The sequence below is a fragment of the Papaver somniferum genome, chromosome 6, assembly GCF_003573695.1.
Source record: "Papaver somniferum cultivar HN1 chromosome 6, ASM357369v1, whole genome shotgun sequence".
NCBI classification, from domain to species: Eukaryota; Viridiplantae; Streptophyta; class Magnoliopsida; order Ranunculales; family Papaveraceae; genus Papaver; species Papaver somniferum.
The window spans coordinates 121429619-121447787 of record NC_039363.1 but is presented as its reverse complement, the minus strand read 5'-3'; the positions used below and the strand labels follow the sequence as shown (position 1 = coordinate 121447787).

The 18169-nt window shown below is 36.0% G+C and overlaps 1 long non-coding RNA gene across 1 annotated transcript; it reads left to right on the top strand.

Annotated features, from left to right (window-relative positions):
- The first annotated feature begins 5805 nt into the window (after window positions 1-5805).
- On the top strand, window positions 5806-9459 carry LOC113286110. Its single transcript, XR_003329111.1, has 6 exons — window positions 5806-6232; window positions 6562-6631; window positions 6767-6980; window positions 8532-8632; window positions 8730-8897; window positions 9185-9459. It is a non-coding gene; the product is annotated as an uncharacterized LOC113286110 (long non-coding RNA).
- The last annotated feature ends 8710 nt before the right edge of the window (window positions 9460-18169 follow it).

Sequence of the window (18169 nt, the reverse complement as noted above, 5' to 3'; positions counted from 1 at the left end):
GAAAGTCTTGTTGGGCACTCCCAAGTTGCCAAGTTGAAACCGCACGAGTTCGAACAAGTAAGAACAAGTTGGGGAATTAAACCAAGCAATCTCCTTAGTAAGTTCAATAGGGATGACAATGATAACCTTTCTTCATTGACTACAATTTATGCGGCCAAACCAACTATCAAAAGAATTAAATGGGACGGAAGAAAGGTAATGGAAGAATCATAATGGTTGGCATACAAATATAACTACACGATGAGACACCATGAGTAATCGGAGGGGAAAATGGATCGTATTTTTCTTGCGCATCCCGATATGATTCAATTGGCCCGGTGCTTTTACCAAGTTTCATTCATCTATTGTACTTATAAGACGAATAGGTACAACATGCCTTTGTTGAGCATTGTAGGACAAACCTCGGATAAGCAATCGTTCACGGTGGCATGGTGTTTTATAGATCATGAGAAGGATGATAGATATATTTGGGCATTGGAAACTTTGAAGCTTCTCTACCACGAAGACGAGACTCCCGGGTTTGTAGTGACCGACAATGAGCAAGCATTAATGAACACCGAGAGGATAGTTTTTCCCAAGGCACAAAATTTGCTTTGTACTTGGCATATACAATGCAATCTTAGAAAGAATTATAGGAATCATATCCAAAAGCCAAAGGCAAAGAAAGGCACTAAACGTGGAAAGGAGGAAGATGAACGTCTTAGTAAACTAACTAAAGAGGAGAGAGAGGAAGAGAAAAATAAAGAAGACGAAGAATGGAAAGAAGGTGAGATCAAATTTTGGTTTTTCATGAAAGCGTGGGATAAGTTGGTTTGGCCGATGAGTGTGGCAAGATATAAGATAAACTTGAAGGAGTTCGAGGATGATTGGGGCACTAATTACCCCAAAGTAGTGGAATATTACAAGGGACAATGGTTGACGCCACACAAAGAGAGGTTTGTGTATGCTTTTACTTACGGTTATAAACATTTCAAACTTAAGTCCACAAGTATGGTAGAGCAAGCTCATGGGAGACTAAAAGATATACTTTTCACGAGTCAAAATGGGATTGTGACGGTGCAACATGCTATCCACGAGTACACTAATAATGATATCAACAAGATAAGAAAGCAATTCAAAGAAAGTAGGTTCCGGAAGTTGAAGGAGTTTAAGAAGGATAATTGGTTGCTTGATGGAATACATTGCAATGTCTCGCATTTGGCAATATGTTTTATGATGAAACATCTCAAGTTGTATCAAAAGTATGACGACCCGAGCACTCCTTGTAAGTGTAGGATAATGAAGGCTATCAGACTTCCATGTCGTCATATGCTTGGTAGGTGTAAAACTCCGATTACGATTGAAGATATTGATCCTTATTGGAAGCAACTATCTTCCAAACCGGCTCCAAGAGAAGATCCCGGTGAAGAGCTTGGCGACATGGAACTTGGGAGAATAATCCTCGATAAGTAGCCCACATTGAATAGGTTTGACAAACAAAATATGAATCACAAGTTGATGCCGATTGTTTACCCTTTTATGGAAGAATTTCAAGAACCGGGGAAACAAGATCCAACGGGTAGACAACCTACCACAAAGACAAGAGCGGAAGAAAGGCAAAAAATTAAAGAGTATTTGAGTACAAAGTGCGACCAATCCGGACATGATTATACCGAGGCGGAATACAAAGAGAAGTCGTCTAAAAATAAAAGAGGTCGTCTGAGGAAAGAAAAAACTACACCAACCGTTTCAAACTTGAATCCAAATAGCACTGCACCTCTTGAGAGTCAAGCAAGTGTGGAAGATGTTGTAAATAAAAGGGGTCGTCCGAGGAAAGAAACAACTACACCAACGGTTTCAAACTTGAATCTAAATAACACTCCACCTCTTGAGAGTCAAGCAAGTGTGGAAGTTGTTGTAAAGAAAAAGGGTCGGCCGAGGAAAGAAACAACCACACCAACCATTTCAAACTTGAATCCAAATGACACTCCACCTTTTGAGAGTCAAGCAAGTCAAGGAGATGTTGTGAAGAAAAGAGGTCGTCCGAGGAAGGTAGTAAAACCGGTATTGGAAGAGTATCGCGTACAACTCCCTCAAATTATTTGAGAGTTTGTTATTGGTACCTACGACGTCCCAAAGTATGGAAATTATGGGTTTCACATTGCCTCCCAACAATTGGGACACCTAGGTGGAGCGGTTGACGAGAATCTCACTCAATGTCAATTCATAAGAAAGAAGATGGCCGCCCGACTTGAAAAAGACAAGGAGTTTTATATCGCAATGATGCTACAAGGTTCGATGGAGGACAAAGAAGCGACTTTTAAAGAATTGCTTACTAGTGTTAAAGGACCGGAGGGAAATGCACCAATCAAATGGTAGCATTGGTTGAGAATTCCGGAGTGTGGACATCTATTCACGGATACGTGGTCATGCGTAGTACATTTTGTTAGTAAACGACTAAGTGTAGCATTTGCATCGAAACATGCGGTTTGTGTGGAGCATCTCATGTATAAAAGAATTTATATGGCTTTGGTGGATAATATTATACAACTCAACAAGGAATGTCCATTACATCCTCTTTGTAGGTTTAGTTTTTGGGAAAAGTTCATATTCAACAAGAGCAAGAAATTGATGAAACTTTATGAGGACAACATGCACCTTTGGAATGATTTAGATGAGTCTAAGGAATGTCCCATAGATTTGAATAAAGGAGGTTCAATAGATTTGAATGAACTCCCTCAAATAGATTTGAGTGATGAGTGATTATGATTAGGAAATAAAAAATCTTTTTGGAGTACTTTTGTAATCACATTCGTGTTTTGTGTAATGTACTTTGGAGTACTAAAAATGAATGAAATGGATGTGGTTTTTTTGGTGTCAACACCTTTGGTCGGCATTGTATTTATCTCACGACTTTTCCGACCGTCTCAGGGTCGGCAAGTTGTGATTTCATCAGGTTTCCGACTGTACATGGATGACAACACAGGAAAAAAGGCCTGGAACAGTCGGCAAGGTTATTGCCCTCATACAGTGCCGACTAATTTGTAGTCGGCAGGGTTTATGAGGACAACCTTGCCGACCAAAAGAGGCAAAAAATGTTGTTCCTGGATGTTCTTCACACATTATAGTCGGCATTGTATTATATAAATAAACTTACGACTGTACTTCCATCGACAAGCTCAATAATCTGTTAAGTGCCGACTGTTCGGCCGTCGGCACGCTTTGAATTTTGTATAGTGCCGACTAATTTTGAATACAATGATTGTTAAAAACTTAAAAACCTTTAAAACTTAATTAGAGTATACAACCTTAAAAACTTAATTAGAGCATACAAACCTTAATTAGAGCATACAAACCTTAAAAACTTAACCCTAACACATTTGGGACATAGATAGTATATCTTTCCGGTACACAATTTTTTAGGAGAGGTAATTAGCTTCATATTATCGTCGCAACATGGATCTGTGCATGGTAGAAGGTTGATTTTAGCAACTTCATCTTCATACGGAGATATGCACTCATCTATCCAATAGAAAACCCACAGAAGGTGCATTTTGAAGCATACGACTGATATACATCTCCTATTGCAGCTTTCATGAGAAATAAGAATCCCTTACAACCATCAATAGTGCATTTGCTTCCTTCAAAGGGACAATCATTTGCAAAATGTCCACTTAATGTACAAATACCAAAAATATTTGGTTGTGTTGCACTTGAAACTTCCATTCTTTATGTAAGGTTGAAGATGAAGTTGAGAGTGCTTTTATAATAACAACACACTTAATGTCTTGATTTTGAAATTTCTAGCCGTTGAGCATTCAATGGGTTGTACTTTGTACCTAAAAGGTAATATTTTTATACTACTAACATTAACATGTTATAGTAAGTCGGCAAGGTCGAGCTTTCAAACCATGCCGACTACCTATCCCTGACAACGCTGTAGCATAAAGCCTGGGATGGTCGGCAAGGTCGAGCTTACAAACTATGCCGAATTAGTAAAACTCTAATATTGTTTAAAACTGCATAAAAAAGAATAAGTTTTAAAGAAAGTGAAAGTGAAAATTAACATAAGCTTAACAAGTCTAAAACCACAATCTAAGAGTTCAAAACATAATCTAAGAGTTCAAACCACAATCTAAGTTTCTAAACCAAGTGAAACATAATAACGCAAACATAATAAGTTTAACAGTTTCATGGATCTTTCTCATTATTTTTATCTTCCTCCACATCACTAGTTGTTTCACCAGCATCAGCTTTTGCTTTTCCCTTCACTGGACCTATGTATTCACCAGCCTCATTGTAATAGGGGTCAACTCCAGAAAAGTTAGATGCCTTGAAAAAAGTTCTTGGATCAAGCTCCTCTTCTTCCTGCTCTGATGATGTGCATTCTTCGTAGTTGAGGGGATTTCTAGGATTGTTCATAAACCTTAGAATTCTTCAGGATCTTTCTTACCCATCAGAAGTAACTTTCTTACAGGACAATTATCTTCAGTTTCATCTCTAGGATCTTCTAAAGTAGGATAAATCTTTTCAATAAATTCTAATAGATCTGCTGCATTACTAACAAGAAAAGGGATATCTTCTATGTTTCCCTCTGGGAACCTAAACAATACAAAAATAAAATATATGGAAATTCTACACAATGAAACATGGTTCTGGTCACCTAGTCGGCGAGGTATATAATCTAAACACTGCCGATTAATACTTAGTCGGCGGGGTTGTAATCATCTACCATGACGGCTAACAGACATTCAGTAGGGTCCTATTCAATAAATATGCCGACTATTAACTCAGGAAAATCAAGTTTATGTGACATAAAGTTCGGAACGGTACAATTCTAAGAAAATGCCGACTAGAGAAAAGTCGCAGAGTTGGTTATGGATTAACATGCCGTCCCTGGTTAATTTTTCACAGACGTCATGGATGTTATGAAAAGCCTACATGATATTCATGTTACGACCCTACCGACTAACACTTACATCCTAAGTCCGACATCCTATTTTTGAAAAAGCCCTGCCGACTAAAGATCCTGAAAATCATCATTTTCGATTTCTAATCTAATATAACAATCAAAACACACAAAACTATAATGGATTTGAGTTTAGAAATCACTTACAGTCTTCTTTTCGCAAGTGGAGGGTTCTTTTCAACATTCACAGGGATTGGATTTCGGGTTTACTGATTTCACTAGTTCCAACTTTTTCCTTACCTTTTTCTCTGATTTGGACATTTTGATATGTCATGTTGAATCTGTATTGCTACTTGATCGTTCGGAATCAACCATTTTTCAGGAAAATCAAATTGGACGATTTGGAGAGATTTTTTGATTTTGATGGAAGATGTAGATGAAGAAGAAAAGAAGATTAATAGTTTGTTAGGTTTTTAATTTTAGGGTTATCTGATTAAGTAATAGGGTTAATTACTTCAAGGGTATTAAAGTAAACTCACCCATATTTGGCCTCCCCTTAATAAGGGAACTGTGTCCATTTAAATATGGGTATACCCCACACTACACCAAATTCAAGGATTAGTAACTAGATTTCGCAACAGCTTTGTCTCTGTTGCGAATTTTCAGTTGCGAATCTCAGTTGCGAAATTTTTGCAACAGTTAAACTTTGTTACAAAACCCGCAACTATTTAGTTTTGTTACGATACGCAACAGATTGCAGTTGTAGGCGTGCGAATCGTGAGTGTGGCTGCCCACACTTTTTAGCTGACTCACTATTCAGCCCATTCAGATACTCGAGAAAGTTGACTCGGTTCTCTATCTCTTTTATATCGGAAATAACCATTCTCCATCTCATTCTCTTATTTCTCTCTCGTTCTCCCTGGCTATTCCCTCTTTTGATCACAACCAACATCGTTATCATCTTCATTAGAACCAAACCTTCATTTTCGTCGAAGAAGAACCAGCAGATGAACTGTTTCTTCTCCATTTTTGTTTCAATTTTATGAAGTAAACCCTAGATTCAGTTTGTTTTTCTTCCTCTTCAAAATCTCTAACCCGATTCTAATCTAAGTTGATAGATGCTCACCATGTTATAATCTAGATTACCCATAGCATGTTTTCGTTCTCAAATCATCTACGATTTATAAATTTTCGACCTAACGAGGGAAACTAGAGTTAATCTATTGCAAGTGTTTTTATCTGTTATTGTGGGTGTTATTGGCACGAGATTTCCCCCAAAAATTCCTTCTCATTTTTCAGAAGATTTCTTTATAAACCCAGTTTAACAGTCATTAACTCTTTCAGGTAATTTGGGTTTTCTTTTTTTCTTCAAATGTCAGATGTAGAACAAAGATATAAACCAAACCTTAGTTTTGATTGATTGTTTTTTCCTTTTCAATTAGATATAAATTCAAGTTATGATTTGTTTGATTTTACTGTAATAATGTCAAATTAATGGTAAAGATGTCTTAATTTTGTTTTAGTTGATGATAAAATTTGGTATTGCAGTATAATCAATGCTAAAGATTTGATATTTGCTGTAAATGAGTGTGACTAGAAGATGTCAATGACTACTACCTTGAAAGCTTGGAGGGAAGTGATGTATGATGTGGCTATTTTTTTTTGTGATGCAGGGGAGAGATATGATAGGTAGAGAAAGAACTGGTACATGGAGAAAATCATGAAATTTAATGAGGCATATGGGTATGTCGTGTTTTTGTATCTTGGTTAACTTCCATTGTTGTGGAATGTTAGATTGGTGTTGTGGATAAATGTCTATTGTGTTTTGAAAATTCGCCTTTCAGTAGAGAAATGTTTATTGTGTTTTGGTTGGTCCAGAACCAGGATGAGATGATCAAGTTAGGCAGGCTCTCTGAATCCTACAAGTGAATTGGAGAGTGTTTTGGACGAACAATCAAGGAAAAGGGGTTTGGATCATTGTGGAGAGGAAACACATCTAATGTCATCCGTTTCTTCCCTACTCAGGTTGGATCATATGTGTTGTCAATCGAAAGAGTAAAAGGAGGCAGATTTCGTCTACTCAATTTATGAGGTTTAATCTCAATCTCAGTCAAGTTCAATTTGGATTATTTAATCTTTTCTATGATGCTTTTGTGATACTATTTAACCTCAGTAGTTGTAGTGATTTAGTTTTATGTATGAAATCACTCAAAAGAAATGTTTATTGTTTTGAAAATTTTACGATGGGTTTGTCCAAGTAGCTCTGTTAATCTATACGGTGACTGTTTATGATATCTAAGATTGTTAACCCCATATAAAAAAATATGATAGGTGCTTGTCTCCCAATCATTGATTTGCTAAGAATCTTAAGATTATGTCTAAGTTCAGCACATGCATAAGGTTTGACCTTAATTTTATAAATCCTGCTAAGACTAGTAGTGCTTTTGAAACCCAGCTTGTGACATATGAGTTTCTGTTCTTAGTACTTTAAATTATAATTTCAATAGTAAATGGTTACGTTGTCTGAATATGCTTGAGTACTTATGTCTTCCGGTTGAAATGTCAAATTTGTACTCCATGTAGGATTGTTTCTGGTTGCCGGTAAATGCCTATTCAGTGGTTGCAGTCTTAATTTGATTATTTTATTTTATTGAACTTGTGGGATATAAAGTACAATGTTAACTTTTTATAATTTGGATTTCTAGTAATCCTGTTATTAGGGATGAATGATCTTCGATGTTGATCATCATAATAAGGACAGTTTCAGTATGCCTATATCAATATAATAAAATCAATGGTTTGATGTATAATTGATGAGTGGATAATCAGTGTAGGCTTAACTGTTACGAATGAGGTCTTTCTTAATTTAAATTTGATTGTTCTACGGTTGATCATAGTCTGGGTGTCTGTATCAGCTTGGTTGGGTAAATCATTTTAATTTGAATCATTTTATCATTTGCACTTGCTAACATTTGTGAAAATACATATTGCTGCCGTACATTTCCAATCGATCTCTTCTTCTAAGATTCTTACTTACGTTACTTTGAGTCGTCTGTCGTCTAGCATCTACTATGAGATTATTGAAAAGCAAGTACAGTTGGTATATTGTCTTGTGAAATGGTTAGTGTCGACTGTTTGTGACAATAAAATATGATAAAATGTATCTCATAGGGATCAATAAGCCCTATGTGTGGGTGTCAATGTCGTGATCCTGATTTGAGAGTTCTGTTATTTCTCTACCAAAATTGTAATGGAGTTATGTCAAAACTTGGCATGTGCTTGATATGCTAGAGGAAGCAAGGAAATGCGTAGTGATTTGTCGCAGTGGCGTCTCCATTTTATATTCCCCTTATAGTGTTCGTTAGTGCGCGTCTTTAGGTTGACGCTCACATGCTTCTTCACATGTTTTCAAAAACAAACGAACACCACACCATTTTGTAACCTTAAAATGTATTATCCCGGTATGATTTTTGGGCATTAGTATATTATCTTAATAAGGGACGTACCAGTTTTCAGTTCTAAGTATTTGTTTGTAGTTCTTACTCAAATTGCATAGGCTAATAAGAGCCAGTATTTCTGGAAATATATGATTGTTGTATGCACCGTCCAGTCATTGCTAACATTTTTGGTTGTTTCCCTGTAGAAGAATTCATCCTCCTGCTGCAGAAGATTATCTAAGCTACAAAGAGAAATCAAATATCCAAACAATGCAACTTAATGAAGAAGAGGAATCACTTGAAAATGGTAATTTTCCTCACAAGCTATCCTTGTGCCCCATCTTCTTATTCTTATCTTCTGTGATGGGAATTGGATGTTGATTTTTATCACTTTCTTGTCTCAGGAGGTAGAAGAACGGAAAGCAGGGAACCCAGGAAGAGGAGGCTGTTGAGGTCGATGCTGATTTTACAAATGGCGTTGTACTTGTAAACAATAATGAAGTTGAAAAAGAGTGGGGTATGACTAATGAAGGAAACTTATCATCCTAAAAACTATTGGTTCGGCTAAATAGGTACGTAAGTTCTGAAACTACTTTGAAACAGGTAAACAAATAATTGATGCTAGTTTTTGTTTTAGTTAACCTTTTTCAGATCTATTAAACTTAGACATGGAAGAAAAACAATGGTCCTCGAGTTCTGAAATCACTTAGAAACTGGCAAAAAAATAATTTTACCACTAGTCTTTTTAGCTAACCTTTTTTAGTTTAAGTATCCAGGAGAACTGTTATTTGTGTCCTCGTATTACTCTTGCAATTCTTTTTGACAAGGACTACTCTCATGGTGTATATGGGATTTGCAGGTCGCACATATGAGCAATAAGTGCCACTATTTACAAGGATGGTTATGAAAAAACAAGAAGCTATATTTTTCTGAATGATGTTGAGCTTGTCTCCAGGTCTGGTGCCTTTAAGATTGTATCTACTACTGCTATCACACTTAGAAAATATTTATATACTTGTCATTCTTTTGATACTGCATAGAATTTGTATGTCCATGGAACTTAAGAAATACTTCTAGCTATAACTTGTAACTTAAGAAACTTACATGTACTGCGTAAGTTGTTGTTCTTTGTCATTCTTTTTCAGAAGTATACGGAAGAACTCTTTAGTTTATGATTTCATAAATAGCTTAAGTTCAATGATGGTGACTGTTAATAATTCAATGTATGAAATGACAATGTATTGTTAGGTCTCTTGGAAACTTGTGGTTATATGCTTTGAGTGTTTTGCCTAAGAAGAACTGAAGAATTTCACTGTAAATCTGCCTGAAATTGTTGCAGGGGAATGATTTCCAAAATGAAGAACTAAATTCTGGTTATTTATTTATTTTTTTGAAAAAGTGGTTTTGACATGTTCAAAACCTGATTTTGACTTGATTTGACCGGGTCAAAATCAGGGTTTGACTAGTCAAAACCACTATTTTTTGGTTGTTGCAAAAAAAAATCGTAATTGCAACAGATTGTTGCGAAATTCCACTTTCGCAACTGTTTCTATATGTTGCGATCTCCTAATTTCGCCACTGTTGGAAACTGTTGCGACAAATTTGCGTTGCAACAGTTCGTATCTGTTGCGACCGAGAATTTGCAACGGCTCATTTTAGCAACATCGACCTTCGTAACAGTTCCCCTCTGTTGCAACCCCACTTTGCAACTGAAATCTGCAGTTGCTAACTAAAAAATGGTGTAGTGCCAATTAATATGGGTATACCCCAATTTGGCCAGGTTCAAAAAATAACTAAAGATCAATTTCAGATACCTATCTTGAGGAATCACAGTCTGAGATGAAGAGAACTTTGCGACTTCTACCTATTTTGCCTGAAAAAGATTACGATATCTTTGATAAAAGAAAAGCAAGATCAGGATACACGAACTATCAAGGTAAAGATAGTCGTACCTGGATTCACGAATCCCTAAAGAGAAGTCTTTTAGTCGGAAGCCTAACTATGTTCTCAGAGGAAAATTAGGTTCATAGAGGACGACTCTAGCTATCAACTAGGACACAAAGTGTCAGGAATTGAATTTCCCAGTTAAAAGAGCATCTCTATTTATTTATTTTCAAGACTGAAGTTGCTTAGAATTCAAGCTAAGATAACTTGAGAATCAAACAAACACTTTCTATGTTTAGATAAAACTCTAATTAGGTTTTCAATTAAACCATGAGAGAATTAATCTTAAAAATACAATGGAATAATATACACAAGGTTCCAGTTACGGAACCGTGTATAATGACCTTTATGTTTTGGAAAATATTCCTTCGAACTATAAGCAAGCTTAATCACTCAAGAATTTAATCATGATGCACACACATAAGTGTTTTTAGTGATCAATAAAGTGTTAGAAGTGTATAATAGAGTCATAGAAATGTTAAACATATATATTAAAAAAAAAGTCTTTGAGCATATGCTAAATTCTTATGGGAACGTTGGTGAAACGACTCGTGAAACCTAGGGCTAAAGTTCATGAGTCATGGAGCTACGATTTGTGAACCATGTTAGCCAACTTTACTCGGCTCGAAAACTCAGATGTGCACTTTTCGCAAACTGGGTTCGCCAACCTTAAGCCTTTTATACCAACACCAAAAATTATGTTCACCACGATTAGTTAACCGTTCCCAACTGAGCTTGTGGTTTGCGAACTGGTTCACCAACCTTCCTTGTATTTCTGAAATTAGATATCTATGGTTTGCAAATTGGTTTTCCAACCTACCCTGAGCAGAAATATCAGAAGTTCATGAATTTTTCTCTTATGATATTTGAAACATTCCAAAATGATAAAATCACTTATATGGATGATATTCAATTAATCCACAAATTAGTTCTCGAACAATAAATTATTTCGAACTGATATTATTAAGAACCTTCGAACATATATGCTTGAATCATGTTTTGAGATTTTTAACATGACAAGCTTGACTCGAAACTTCAGATAGAATGGTAATATAGTGAGTAAAATAAAATGGTTCAGCCTTCACATACATGATAAAATAAATTCTCCAAATGTCTTCGTCGATCTTCAGTCTTCGAGGGTGATGTATGATACTCAACTACCAGATACTAACCTAGCCTGAGACTTGACTTAGTAGACTGGAAATCAAGAAATAATATTGATCATCTAACATTGACAACAAGCTTGAGATAACAAAACTTTTGGGTTCAACCGAGCATTGCACTATGACGCGTGTCGTAACCACGACAAACTAATCGAGATATTTCCCACTAATTAACTGGTAATATATCGGTAGTAAGAGACCGTTCCCACAGAGAGCTGTGTAATTGATAGGTTATTTAGTTCAGCAAAATAATAAAAGACCAAAGGGGATTGTTGAATTAAAGTAAAAAAACAAATAAAATAAAGAGATGATCATGGAGTCCTTCATCGTTACCAAACGTTGACTCAGTAGTATACTTATTTATCTTCGTTAGAACCATTTATCATCAAGTAGGAAAGCAGCTGGCGTAGTGCTAACCCCAAATTTCCTCTTTTAACCGGATACCGAAGCGCTCGCATATCAAGTTCTCTCCAACCGAACCACCAAGTAGTAGCACACTCAAGGTGTAATCCAAACGGAAGCCTTAAGTTATGTGAACTTAGGTTGATCCTAGCAGTTAGACTCTTAGCGCAAGGTCCACTTACTAGTGTTGTCTTCACATACGATTGCTCCACAAAATCCCTCTTCGAGGTCTCACTTTCTCCACTTGTGTAAGGATTATTCAACAATTACACGGATATCCTAACCCTTTACTAGCAATAGAATGATCAACAGATTAATCTAGCATGCACTCCAAACAATCTAATTAATCAATCATAAACCCTAGAAATAGTGAAAACAAACGATTATGATAAGAACTACGAATAACTTGTATTAACCAATAAAGATCACGTTTAGAAAATTGAAGAGTTAATTAGTATTTGGGTCGTAAGTTTTGGAATGTCTTTCAGTTTGGGTCGCAAGTTTGTGCGTTTTAGAGTTTGGGTCGTTGACCCGTTAGTCAACGAAGTGAATTGGTCAAACTGTTAGTGTAATCTGATGCCCGTCAATTCCCGTCAATTAACTTATTTATACGCTTTCCAGGATATCTTATCATCACTATATTCCCTAATTCCCCTTCTTTTATTATCGTCATATTCTTTTCAGTTTAGATTTAGAAACCAGAAACGCAAAGAGGCGATCGAGAGATTCATAAGAAAAAACTCACCCGTCTTCTTTTTTAGCTCGACATGATCGTTTCCTGTTAGGTGCGATGATTATGAAGAGTTAATGAAAGAGGATAGAAGCTAGTTTGCTGGTTCAAAGATTTTAAGAAGAAGAAAGGAGCAGTTGAAGTTAGATAAGTGAATCCGAGTTATATACAGTACAAACAAGTAAGCAAAATCAAACCCACGCATTCTTTTTGCCCAAAATCCATGTTCAATTGTGTTAATTTGATAATGTAATGAAATTTTATTTCTAGGGTTTATAAAAGTTAGGGTCTCTAATTGAAATTGAATGTAGTATTACCATGTTAGATGATTTTGAATGATTAATTTGATATAACTGAATATGGGTATTTCTGGTTTGGGGAAAATTCAAAATTAGGATTTCTGTTGGTAGAATAAGGGTAAGTCTATCATGATTGAGTGAAATTGAATGATATAAACATGATAAGAATTACAATTAGATTGATATATACGCATAAGAACGGGTATATGGAGAAGGGACACTTTCATATATTACATTTCTCTGAAGTGTGAGGTTAAAAACATAATGTCATTTTAATCGTATATAACTGTGTATATGTGCATTACGGAGGCAGAGGAACTGGAATTGGGAGAGCTGGTAATGCCAGAATGAGGGGTGCAAATATTGGACTGCTATGTTATCCAGTGGCGAACATGATATGGAGGAATCCATTCGAGTTTGAGTTGTTTATATAATTTTTAGTTCACAGTATTTTTCATCATGTATACGTAGACTTCATCTAGTTGTATGAGAGTTGCTGGTGTGAAGAACTCAGGCAGTTCTACTTGTATATTTTGGGTTGTAATTAATTGAAATGGATGTTGGATTCTGTATCTTATGAAAGCCCGTAAAGATATAGCTCGGAGCACATGATTTTCAACATTTAACTGAGTGTCAAACTGTGTAAATAAGTTAATTGACGGTAGTTGACGGACGTCAGATTACACTAAAGGTTTGACCAGTTGACTTCGTTGACTAACGAGTCAACGACCCAAACTCTAAAATGGACAAAGTTACGACCCAAACTCAAATACATACCAAAATTTACGTCCCAAATACTAATTAACTCAAAATTGAATTCATCCTTAATCAACAAAGGTTTAGCTACACATGATTACAAAAGAGATTGGATTCCCCATAAAGGGGTAAACCCTAGGTTTTGATGTAGAAGATGTAATATGGGAGGTAGAATTGTGTCTCCCAAGGTGTGGTATATATCCTCTTAATGTATTGAGAGTCTTCTTATATAGTACTTAGGATATTTAGGGTTTAGAATCCTTCCGGGACCAAGTTTTGCACGTTTTAGAAGTCCAAAATCGCACAACTCGTATTGTCTATGGCTGGGTTTTTCTGATTTCCAAACCGTAAATTCCCATGAATTTACGTACGGTTGGGTTTTCCAACCGTAAGTCCCCATGAATTTGGCTACGGTTGGGTTTCCCAATCGTAGGTGCGTCAGTATCTCCTCCTTTGTCTCCCTTCACCATTTTGGCCATAACTTCTTCATCCGACGTCTGATTAAGCTCATTCTTTTTGCGTTATTTTTGTATATTCGTCCTCTACAAGATGGTGCCTTAAAATCCTTCATATTTTCTCATTTGTACCTACGGTTTGGTTGAGAATGCTTTCCAAACCGTAAGCTTCCCTGGATTCGCATACGGCTTGCTTTCCTCGCTGTAAATTTGACTATGAAAACTTCTCTTGAACCTGGTGCATCTATGGTTGGATTTAGATGATTTCACAACCGTAACTCTAACAGAATTATTGCTCCTTTCCCCTTCTTAGCTCTTTTAACCTCAATTCCACTGACTTTGGATGATTCACCTGACTAAACAAATAAAATAGAAAACAAGAGTAATACAAGGATAATATGCAAGAAATCTAACTAAAATCTATACATGTAAATTAAGCACTTATCACACTATCACTATCTAATCACATTTCAACTACGATAAAAGATCTAAAATTTTACTTCCTTAAGCTACATAGTTATACATAATTCCAAGGTATTGATTCAATCGACAATTCAACAAACTAAATAATAACAAGTTACCGATTAGTGTTTTTTCGATTCTACGAAGTCCAAATAACTAAAGTATACTGGCAGGAATTTGGGAAAACCTATATACACATTACCGCAAGTGCACAATGTCTAACAATTAGACAATAAAAAGTACAGGTCGAACCCACATGGAGTGTGAAATACTACTAACTAATAACAAGAATTAACTAATCAAGAAGATGATGTTTAACGATTTTTCAGATATTCGGGACTAAATGAAATAATAAATAATCGTAACAAAACGGATAATGGGTTATTAAGTTTTTCGATTTCCACCAATTCAATCATATCAATTCTATTAATCTCTAAGTATCCAAACCGATGTGCAAAACAATACAATTTTGTGTTCCTGAACCAGTTTAGTACGCAAACTGTGAACTCCAGAACCGATAAAGTCTTAAGGTTTCCAAACCGGTTCGCAAATTGAAAAAGTTTCGTCTACTCCGGAACTCAATTTTGCACAAAAGTTTGCAAACCGGTACGTGAACTGAAAAAGTTTCGTCAACTCCGGAACTCGGTTTTGCTCATTCGCTTGCAAACTGGTCCGCGTACCATGACTCAGCCAATTCACGAACGACTCATATTTGTACTTTGTGCATTTACAAACTATGTCGATTATGATTCAATTGCAATTATTTTTCTATGAGATAATTTTTATTTGATCGATTATCTAAAAACACTAGACTCATTTGATCACGTGATTGTGACTCAAGATCAATGTCTTTATGTTCATGAAATGAGTATTAATATTTTAAGTTCAAACCGGCTAGTTTTGGCTAACCATGTTGAACATAGTCTTTGTACACGGTTCGGTTACGGTTTACCAAACCAGAGTGTATATCTTACTTATATGAATGAGACTCAAATGTTTCATCTAACAGTGAATATTGTTTTCTTGGTTCCAAAGCTATATTAGCTTAAACTAAAGTAACCTATGCTTTGAATGTCTATATGAGGGAACTCTTGGCAACTGGGATCTTTGAATCATGACACTACTTTTTGGTGTGTTCTAGTTGTATCTAGAGTCGTCATCTCCAGAAACCCTTTTAGGGTTTAACGAATATCAAAGACTTCATTGGGATTCGTGAAGCTAGGACCAGTTATCTTTTATCTTGATAACTCGAGTATCCCGATCTTGTTCGATTGTTGATTTATCACTTGAACAAGATAGATAAAAATCACAAAGTTCTCTTAGTATCAACTTTGTGATTCCGCAAGTTTTATACTTGTGAGGTGAATCTAGGCTGCATTTCGGGTTGCAAAGTCCGGATTCTGAGGATGGGTAGATTTTGGTCAAATTGTTATCGGTTTCCATCACTTGATCCTACGTTGGATTTGATCATCCTTTTCGATCGTAATCAGGAAATCAATTATATAGGCTTAATCTGTCAGAGGAAGATTTGGTTTAAAGTCTTGAATTGAGTTGAAGCAACTCTTAGTTGGTGTGACGTCATCTAAGGAAATCAATTGCGCAGAGTTATGCTGGGATTCAAGAGGCGTAACGAGTGCGATTGTGTCTGAATTAGTGGGATACTAAGTTCGGGATCAACTACATTCTAGACCGAAGTTAATTGGTATTAAGCTAGTGTATGTAGCGGCTTAATACAGTTTGGCGTTTAATCTGGACTAGGTCCCAGGGTTTTTCTACATTTGAGGTTTCCTCGTTAAAAAAATTTCTGATGTCTGTGATATTTATTTTTCCGTATTATATTGTTTATCTTTATAATTGAAATACATAGGTTGTGCATTCATCAATCACAGTAGATACTTCCGACCTAGTTTGTTGGATAAATCTTGACTGATCCTTGGACATTGGTCTTTGGTACCGACCAAGAACTTGTCATGGACCTACATGAGACAGAAGACCATCCTGGTTATGGGTAAGACCTGTATAATTATGAGCCAGGTGTCGTTAGTAGTTCTATATATTGTTAATCATGTGAGTGGCTCGTGCTCTCCACGGTAGTTGTGTGTCGTCCAACTTACATATGGACTGTTGTATATTGTTGAGAACTAGCTAATGAATTATGTAAACCTTATTTCTCCCCTAAGTTATTCTCTTACTTTTTCATCTATCAATGTCTTCTTCTCAACCCTCTAATTCGTCTAATTTTTACTTTAAACCTCTAATTCTCTCCCTCTATCCCAATTCATCTCTATCCTTAGAGATCCCTACTACCACCGATGATCCAATTGTAGTGAATACCATTACAAGTTGTATCAGAGCAGTCGATCCTCCGACTGCTACCATGGGTGCTGCAATAGATGGAGTCTCACAACTAGAAGAATAAATTTCAATGAAACGAAATTATTATTTCAATTTGACGTGGGAAAATCAAAACAAGTCTTCACCAGAGTCTGATTTAGCTTTTAATGATTATTTCTATGCTACATGGAGAAAGTATTCTAACAGATCAAAACCAATATTCGACGATGAGATCGGTGGCGTAGCTATTGACTCGCAGGTAGAAACTGATATTGAGGAATTGGAGTCCATGACCAAAGATAACTATGATTTAGTGGGAGCTGGAGTTTTAGATTCTACCGCAACAACAAATTGCTCTCACAGATCTGGTGAATCGGAGTTGAATATAACCGAGAATGAGACTGACGTCGAATTGAAATCAATTCCACTCGACTCAGTTGATTTAAGTTCAGTAAGAGAATCAATTCAAAATTCTTCAACTCCAAGGGCAACATATGAAGGTAATTCTCAATCTACACCCATAATTGATTTATGGTGTTGATGGATCCAGTGTTGTTAATGAAGTTCAGAAATATAATGGGAAGTCAGTGTTTCTGGATTATCAAGAGGGCAAACCCTTCGTTTCTGAACATAATTCTCTTAATATTTCTTTGAATTCTCAAGATAGAAAGGTTACAAATGGTGAGATAAACGATTTCAAACTCATTGAGAGGTTTTATTATCTGGCTGGTGCTTATGAATTCGGGTTTGATACAGCTACTTCATGCTCGTTTGCGCTATATGTTTGTTCAATTTTAGTGTCCAACTACAATGAAAATTGTGCTCATGAGATGACTAACAAACATGGGTATCAATTAGATGGGTTGTTTAATGATTTTATTGCTTTTATGTTAGATAATTATGATGTTCCTAGTACTGCTTGGAAAATGCTTGGTAAAATACTTCATATGGGTACCGTAAACTGGATTGTAGTGATACAACAATTGCTAAAAAAGTATGAGGCCAAGAAATATTGCTACTCTTGTCTTGACTGTACTCGTAAGGTATTTGATCGTGGTAAAGAGTTCAGAGTTATCGAATTTTGATTGGTTCTTATGTGTGCTGGTAAGGAAGAATGCTCTCATTGTATCCTTATTTTTGCTGGAAAAGTAATTGATAGAGGCAAACGGTTCGAGTCGAGTTGGAATACTTCTTATTGTACAGATAGTAAGCTTAGTTACAGCTTGGAATTGTTGTCTTCTTATTCATGTGTGCTTATATCTGTTGAAAATGGTGACATTGGATATGGTCGGCAGCTGT